Below are 6,000 nucleotides of genomic sequence, written 5' to 3'. Positions count from 1 at the left end.
GAAACATCTAAACACCTACACCTGGTTTACTTCACAGCTCTGTGCAGCCAATACAGAGTATCAATCCCATGTGCTTCAGCCTATTTCCTAACTTCCATTGTCCAATTCTCCCAACACTGCTGTTTTCACTGGCTGCAACAACCCAGATTTAAACTTGTCTTTGCATTCAAATTGTGACATGACTTCACAAGCTGGTCAGATCTGCCTCTGGCTTCTTGTCCAGCTCCATATTGCTTCCCGCATCATTGGTGGCCATTGTTTGAATTATCCAAAATCTGGAATTTTCACTCTTCACAGCTCCCCCTTCTCTCCTTTCAACTAGGCCTTGTTAATTAATTTTATCTGACTTAATATTCATTTTGTTAATGTGACGAGATCAAACCCGAATGATGTTCCACCATATATTAAAACCAATGTATTATTAATAAAAGCTGATGTTCGTGGATTTTTTCATCCTTCAAGAATTTGTTCTGGTGAGTAACTGAGCCCCACAAACATTATGTTCATGATATGATTTAAATATGTGGCTCTGCAAGTGGTTTTATTGGATTAGGATGTGAGGGGTGAGAGTGGGGTGGTATAGAGTTTATATTCTTTGGTATTATCATGCATCGAGTGCTTGTGTAGGATGGTAGATTCAAGTACCCACTTTAACAACTTGAACATGTGTAGCCCCCAGTAAGCCTCCGGCTCGCTCAGCTCGCTTCCGTCTGGGGAGGGGAGCCTTCGGCCCCGCCAAACTGGGTAATCAAGTTTGTGTGGATGCTGTGTGTTGTGTCCCCTGTGTAACATCAGTACCCTGAAATAACATTCAGTCCACAATCTGCAGTTAAACAAGTATGATTTTATTTAAGTATGGGGTTAGTAGAGAACAAAAGAAAAGAGAAAACAGATAAAAGGCGCCAAAAATCTCATCAACGTGTCCAGTGCACAAATGTTGGAGCTCATGGATTCCCTGTCGCTGATCCTCCTTCACTCGTCATCGACCCCTGGGCTCCTGCCCCGAGCCCAGGCCCAGCGGGTCCGGCAACCGACTCCTCAAGTCACATCTTCTCTCTTCATCCTCCTCACGCCTTCTCCCCAAAGCCCGCGCAGCTAACAGCTTTCACACTAGACAGAAAGAATAACATCTATCCCAGTTGGTTAACAAATGAATACAAGTCCCGTTATCACCAATTATAATCCAGACATACTGCTATAGAGAACCACTGTCTCAGCGGTTAACAGTACAGAGAAGCCAATTTATTCACCTTAGCAGTAACATAAAAGAAGAAACCCTTACACATGAATAAAGGCCACTTTTTACAGGCGCCCAAAGAAATATTTTGCCCTTGGGTTTTTGCCCATCTGTGAAGATGATTGAAGAAGATAATAAAACAGATGAAGGAATGGTTAAAATTTGATGAGGAAGACGTTCCCCTTGATATCTGCTGGAATTATCCTTGCCAGTTCAAAGCTGACACTGTTCTGGCTTTATTGAACTGTCTGTAAGCGAGTAGAAAGACTCAAGTGACAATTGCCAATTGATCCTGAGCATGAAGAGACTATGCTCAGACTTCCAGCCACTCACATCTGATGAGGTGCATGTAAACGAGAAGTACTTCTCACTGTTGCTCCAAGGTGATGCAGACATTTGATAACCACTGCAGCTTTAGGAGGATGTGTAATTTGACACAGATTACCAGAATGATACAAGGAATCCAAAAGTTAAATTATGAGAATAACTGGGGTTGTATTCACTGATGTTTAGAATGTTGAAGAATAATTTGACTTGATTTTTCAAGGGAATTGACACAGCAGGTTAAAAAAAAAACTACTTTCATTCACCCAGGCAGCTTCAGCCAGCAGGCAGTTTAGACATTAGAGCCAGGATTCAAAAGTGGCTCTAGGAAATGCTCCTGCCTGCAAAGGGAGGGGGACATTTTGCACGCCGTGGCAAACAATGATGAAAGCTACGTTGACTCTATTCCATCTCTGGAGACAAACTGTTGACCAATATCTTTTATAAGCCGACCGATTCCCATTGTTCTCTTGACTATACCTCTTCCCACACCGTCTCCTGTAAAAATGCTATTCCCTTTTCTCAGTTCCTTTGTCTCCACCACATCTATTCTCAGGTGGTGGCTTTCCTTTCCAGGACATCACAGACGTCCTCCTTCCTCAGAGAATGGGATTTTCGTCCCTCTACCGTTGATGTTGCCCTTCCTCGCATCTTGTCCATTTTCTGAATATCCATGCTCACCCCATTTTCTTGCTGCCTTAACAGGGATAGAGTTCCTCTTGTCCCTACTTACCACCCCATGAGCCTCCACATCCAACACATCATTCTCCGCAACTTGTGCCATCTCCAAAGGGACCCTACCACCAACTATATCTTTACCTCTGCCCATCTCTCTGTTTCTGCAGTGATCACTCCCTCTGAGATTCCCTTGTCCATTCATCCCTCCAGGCACTTATGTCATGGTCCCATCTGGCAATTCCCCATCTTGCTATTACCTCAGTAATTGGGCCTCAATCCCCTCGTCTAATTTCCAATCATTCCCAGTTCCACTAATTACACACACTTGCCTTCCATCAGTAAATGCAGGATAAAAACCCTGTAATCACAACAAGCAGCTGCCAGTTCATTGGTCGACTCTAGTGTGAGTAAACCTTGTTTCCTGATTCCTGACAACTGTCAGTTTTAAGTTCCGCATCGTTTCCTGGATACTCTATGTGACGCTTGTCTCTGTGTAAAGACTCTCCTGGATACCGGTTCCCCATTCGCAGTGGTGCTGACGCCTAACAACTCTGTCTCAGCGTCTGTGTCCTGCACTTGGGTTCATCCCCAGCCACGTCCTTGCAACAGAACGAACTGGCCAAGAATGAACCCAGTGGTCACGGACCCCGTGATACAGGCCCTCGTCAGCCAGGGAACTTACAGGGTGCCCATGACCAGCTGCTCAGGGAGGTCACAGAAAACCTTTCTACACTATCCATGAATGTTTGGAAGGTCAGTGAACAAGTGGATGGGGCATCCGCTTCCTTTACTCAGTCCCCTCCAAGAACCCCGACTGACCAAACCGCACAGCCAGGGATCGGCCCCTGGGATCGGCAACACAATCCCCTCGAGAGCCATACGTACCCGAGCCAGAACCCTACACTGGGGACCTACGGAGGCGCTGGACCTTCTTATTACAATGCTCCTTGGTCTTTGAGCTACAGCCATGCATGTACACTTCGATAGACCAAAGATTGCGTACATCATGGGGCTGTTACGAGGGGATGCCTTGGCATGGGCCACCGCGATATGGGATAACCAACCAGAGGTTTGTTCCTCCTTCCCCTCCTTCGTCTCTGAAATGAGAAAGGTCTTCAAACAGCCCATTCGCGGTAAGGGTGCCGCAAGACGCTAGCTGACTCTTTGTCAGGGTTCGCATAGTGAAGTACTCCATTGAGTTTTGAACCTTAGCGGCCGACTCAGGGTGGAATGATGAGGCCCTATGGGAGGTGTTCCGACAGGGCCTCTCAGATAAGATGAAAGATGAACTGGCAGCGGGGGATGACACGGACAGCCTGGACTCTCTGATCTCTCTGGCCACCAGGCTAGATAATAGACTTCAAGAGTGTCTGAGAGAAAAAAACAGTCGCCCCGCTCCTCGGGTCAGTCCATGTCCCACCTTACCATCTTCTACCAGCACTAACTTCTTTCTCCCCTCTGTTCCTCACAGAGCTCCCGCTCCTACTGTTCTGGTGAGTCCAATGACCCTCCCTTCTGTTCCCCAAACCTGGATGCAGATCCCGGCTACCGTGAATTACCAACAACAGTCCCGGTCCCTATCCGCCTTCGTGGATTCCCGTGTCCAAGGCAATCTGCTGTTCGAAGACATAGCCTCCCAGGCCAGAATACCTCGTGAGCCGCTAAATACCCCACTGGAGGCCCGGGCACTGGATGGAAAACTGCTGGCTCGGGTGACCCATGGTACGCCGCCCCGACCTTGATTCTCTCCGGAAACCATCGAGAGGAGGTATGGTTTAATCTCATCCACTCACCTCAAGCCCCGGTAGTTCTAGGATACCCATGGCTGAACCACCACAATCCCCACATCGACTGGTCTACCGGGAGGATAGCCAGCTGGAGCCCATTTTGCCACGCCAACTGTCTGCGGTCGGCCCCATCTCCCAGGGAGACTACCGCGACCCCGTCTGTCTTGGAACCCCTCAACTTGTCCAGAGTCCCCACAGAATACCATGACCTGGGACAGGTATTCAGTAAACAACGGACTCTTTCCCTGCCTCCACGCCACCCGTATGATTGTGCCATCAACCTTCTCCCTGGGGCCTCACTACCCACCAGTCATCTTTATAACCTATCTCGACTGGAGGGAGAGGCCATGGAGAAATACATTAGCGAGTCCCTCATGGCAGGCATTAGTAGATCTTCATCCTCCCCTGTAGGCGCCGGTTTCTTCTTTGTAGAAAAGAAGGATGGGTCACTTTGTTCTTGTATTGATTACCGAGGCCTAAACAATATAGCAGTTAAAAATAAGTACCCACTACCGCTCACTAGTTCAGCATTTGAACCACTGCATGGAGCCACTATCTTCTCGAAGTTGGACCTTCGTAACGCCTACCATCTAGTCAGGATGAGGGAGGGGGACGAGTGGAAGACGGCCTTTGATAAACCTCTGGGCCTCACCAATGCTCACGGCGTTTTTCAAGCCCTAATCAATGATGTGCTGAGGGACTTATTAATCACTTCATATTTGTTTACCTAGATGATATCTTGATATTTTCTAGCAGCCCCCAAGAACACATTCACCATGTCCATCTTGTCCTCCAGAGACTGTGGGAAAACCAGTTATTTGTGAAGGCGGAGAAATGAGACCAAAGTTCCACGTTCCTTTGGTCAGCTTCCTGGGCTATATCATTGAAAGCAGGCAGGTGAGAGCAGACCCCAAGAAAATCCGGGCGGTGGAAGAATGGCCTAGGCCCACGACCTGCAAACAACTTCAACGATTCCTGGGGTTTGCGAACTTCTACTGCCGATTTATCAGAGATTACAGTCGAGTGGCAGCCCCCCCTTACTCGGCTTATTTCGCCTACCACACCTTTTTGTTGGGACTCCGAAACTGTCTCGGCATTCATCGACCTGAATAGGCATTTCACAACCACTCCCATCCCGGTCCATTCGGATCTGATTCATTGTTGAGGTGGACGCCTCTGACTCCGGGATAGGAGCAGTCCTGTCCCAACAATCAAGTTCAGATGAAAAACTTCATCCCTGCGCCTTCTTTTCTTGTCAACTGTCCCCCTCTGAGCCGAAATACGACATGGGGAATCGGGAACTACTGGCAGTCAAGCTAGCATTGGAAGAATGGAGGCACTGGCCGGAGGGGGCGGAACATCCATTTGTTGTGTGGACTGATCATAAGAACCTGGGCTATATTCAGACTGCCAAACGTTTGAACTCCCGCCAGGCCCATTGGGCATTATTTTTTGGACAGTTCAAGTTTTCCCTCACATACCGTCCAGGGTCCAAGAACGGGAAGCCGGACGCGCTCTCCCGCCAATACGACTCCAAGGAGGACACTTCCAGCCCAGAGACTATCCTCCCACCATCCTGCGTGGTGGCAACGCTCAGTTGGGAGAGCAAGTCCAAAGTAAAGGAAGCCCAACGGGAAGATCCAGACCCCACCAATGGACCCGGCGATTGCCTATATGTGCCAGATTCCATCAGATCCCAGGATCTCCAGTGGGGGTACACATCTCGGTTTGCCTGCCACCCGGGAGTGATCGGACCCTGGCTCTCTTGAAAAGACACTTCTGGTGGCCTTCCGTCCAGGCGGATACCCGTTCCCATGTCTCGGCATGTTCCACCTGTGCCCGTGGAAAAGCCTCTCATCAGCCACCTGCGGGATTACTTCGTCCTCTACCTGTCCCTGGTCGTACATCACCCTAGACTTCGTCACCGGTCTACCCCCTTCCTGTGAAAACACCACTGTCCTCACCATGGTAGAC

The 6,000-nt window shown here is 48.9% G+C and overlaps 1 long non-coding RNA gene across 2 annotated transcripts in view; it reads right to left on the bottom strand.

Moving 5' to 3' along the window:
• Positions 1–844: 844 nt before the first annotated feature.
• The window catches only part of LOC134348382 (uncharacterized), a 51,709-nt gene continuing 46,553 nt past the window's right edge, over positions 845–6,000 (bottom strand). Inside the window, exon 3 of one of the 2 annotated variants that reach the window (XR_010018409.1) lies at positions 845–1,130. This is a non-coding gene — a long non-coding RNA (uncharacterized LOC134348382). The remainder of the gene's footprint in view (positions 1,131–6,000) is intronic. The other variant, XR_010018410.1, reaches the window with a different exon arrangement.

Source organism: Mobula hypostoma, chromosome 6 (assembly GCF_963921235.1).
Source record: "Mobula hypostoma chromosome 6, sMobHyp1.1, whole genome shotgun sequence".
Classification (NCBI taxonomy): Eukaryota; Metazoa; Chordata; class Chondrichthyes; order Myliobatiformes; family Myliobatidae; genus Mobula; species Mobula hypostoma.
Note: the sequence above shows the minus strand (reverse complement) of the source record. Positions and strands in the feature narration are given on the sequence as shown.